At 37.8% G+C, this 2711-nt stretch overlaps 1 pseudogene; it reads left to right on the top strand.

Moving 5' to 3' along the window:
* The first annotated feature begins 728 nt into the window (after positions 1-728).
* On the top strand, positions 729-1531 carry LOC118842613 (annotated as a pseudogene).
* The last annotated feature ends 1180 nt before the right edge of the window (positions 1532-2711 follow it).

Below are 2711 nucleotides of genomic sequence, written 5' to 3'. Positions count from 1 at the left end.
GGATACATTATGTTCTAATTCATCAGAAGGAATATCCATATTGATGAGATAAAACATTTGCTCTAGCACAAATACAATGTCTTCTGTTTTTTTTTTTTTAAATCTATTCATAAATTTAAGTAAGGGGAAGTGTGATTATAGCCATTTGTTCTGAGGGGGAGGTAGGTAGCAAACTGTGAAATCTAATGTAAACTAAGTGTGGGGTATGGCAGGTAAAAAGTAAATGAGATCTTCATCTGAATAAAGAGACATAGAACATCCAGAAAAATAAGGTTAAAACCCCAGTGATCTTTGCCACAGTCGGACCACGTTCGTCGTATTCTATTCCATTCTAGGCAAAACATTTTAGAAAGAGCACTGATGAACTAAAGAGTAGACAGAGAGGTCAGAGCCCCGCCGGCTGGGGCGACCCAGGCCTCTATTTCTTGCTCTCTCTTCCCTGTTGCTCCTCCTCCAGGAGGAGCCGGAGAGCGGGAGGGGAGCGGGGCTGGTTGGGGGTGGGGATGGAGGGAGTCACTGGTTGCTGTGCAGCCCGGAGGTGGTCTGGAGCAAGTCGGCCCAGCTTTGGCGTCAGGGGCAGGCCGCCCGCCTTCTTGGGAGCGGCACCGGAGCCTCTTTTGGGCTCGGGACGGGGCGGTGTAATTTCCCCAGGCCTGCCCCTCTGAAGCACCAACTGCAGATCACTGGAGGCTGGACCAGGCATGAGCCCCGGCCGCCAGAGAGCTGGAATGGACAAACATCAATCTGGAATTCAGAGATTGAAACTGGATGATTCAATTATGGAAGGAGTAAGTTACCAAGTCCTTGTGGCAGTTCTGATCAGTTTCGTGTGTGTGTGTGTGTGTGTGTGTGTGTGTGTGTGTGTGTGTGTTTAATAACGCAAAAAAAAAAAAAACAAACCAAAAAAAATTTACCTTAATAACTAAGCACTAGCGCATGCTTCAGGAACACCTTTAGACAGATCTGGATGCACCTGCTGTTGTTCAAAAGCAGTTTCACACTGACAAGTCTTGTACAATCTTTTCACATCAGGCTTGGCTTCCTATTGAAACGAACTTTGGACATTTTTTTTGTGGTAGTTGCATTATGGTATATTGGCGATATGGTTCATGGCTTGGAGCCATTAGTTGTCCAGTCTGCAGACAATCTGTTACCTTACTCTTACCAGTATTTGGTGAAGATAATCAGACTTAGTATGTCTCAGAATTGCACAAGATATTAATGACTGTAATTGAAGATTCTCAGGACAACCCAGACCGATTGTGGAAAGAATTATGGATTTGTCCACTTTACTAAGAAAAAACATTCAGAAACGTTTTCAGTTGGGGATCTTTTCTGAATGTTCTACATTAGGATACTACTTTGTTTACTGGGAGCCTTTTTCGATCTGATATCATCCTTGGATTTTGTTCCTGAGGCCTTGTTTGGAATGCTAGGATTTCTAGATGATTTCTTTGTCATATTTTTATTGCTTATTTACATCTCCATCATGTATCCAGAAGTACTAACAAAGACTAAACACATGAAATAAATGAATGTTGCTTGAGCTTATGTGGAAAACCGTTCAAGGGAACCATCACAAAATACTTGAATATCATACTGCAGCTTCAAAAACACCTTAGGAAGTTTTGCTAACAGGAACTGTATCAGTGTATTGAAGGCGGTAATACCGAACCTAGATTTATAACCATCTAAGCAATGTCAATTTGTTCAGTAGATAACTATATAAAATAATGTCTTATTACAAAGCACAACATGGGGGAGAGGAATTAAGTGAAAAGGAATATTTTTATATTTTGACTCTACCTATCCCTCAAAACTAAGCTAACTGGCTAAGTAGAAATTTATTATTAAATATACAGTTTTTCCACTACCTTCCTATATGAAGTGTAAATATTATAATGGATAATTTTCTAGTTATAGTAAAATTTTCATAAAATTTGAAAAGCTAGTACCTTTTAGCATTGACAATGTTTTGTGCATTTGCAACACAATTTTGCTTCTCCCTTCCAGCAGACCTTATTTACCAGCTTAAGCTAAAAGAACTTTAACCTTATACAGGACTCATGTAGTTCACAGATTGGCTTACATAAAACAATTTTAATAAATTCCAAATTTCATAACCTAGTGCAATGACTTACAAATAATAAGCACTCAATAAATGTTTGTGAGTGAACAAAACATATGCATTTCTTCTTAACCAAAACACTTAATATTAATAATTGTAATACTTAAATCAATAGCTTCATCATTCAAAGGGTAATCACGTAACAGTAATTTGAAAAGGAGAAAATTGAATCCAGGAAGCTGAATGAAATGCTAAATCTTGGTATTTTGGTGAATCTAATAGGAATAAAGCCAACTCTTATGTACTGAGTTACAAAACTTATAGACAAATCATAAACAACACAAACTAAACATTAGCAAAAAAGAAAGTGTTTCAAGCTTGGGTTGTGTTATGCATTGGTGGGATGAAAAAAAATGAGTGAAAAAATATTTCTTTTCCTGGGAGTTCACATTTGCTTTTAAGATTCCTCAATTGACTTAACCTGGCATAGTTCTTTAAAGTTCTTGAAGTGACAGCTAGTTTTAATGTATCAGTAATGACAGATAATGAAAACTGTTATTCTTATTGGTTAACATTTATTGAGCCCTTACTGTGTATAATATTGCCCTTGGCATCAAAAGGGAAACAATCAGAAATTCCTATT

This window comes from Trichosurus vulpecula, chromosome 3 (assembly GCF_011100635.1).
Source record: "Trichosurus vulpecula isolate mTriVul1 chromosome 3, mTriVul1.pri, whole genome shotgun sequence".
In the NCBI taxonomy this organism is placed as follows: Eukaryota; Metazoa; Chordata; class Mammalia; order Diprotodontia; family Phalangeridae; genus Trichosurus; species Trichosurus vulpecula.
Note: the sequence above shows the minus strand (reverse complement) of the source record. Positions and strands in the feature narration are given on the sequence as shown.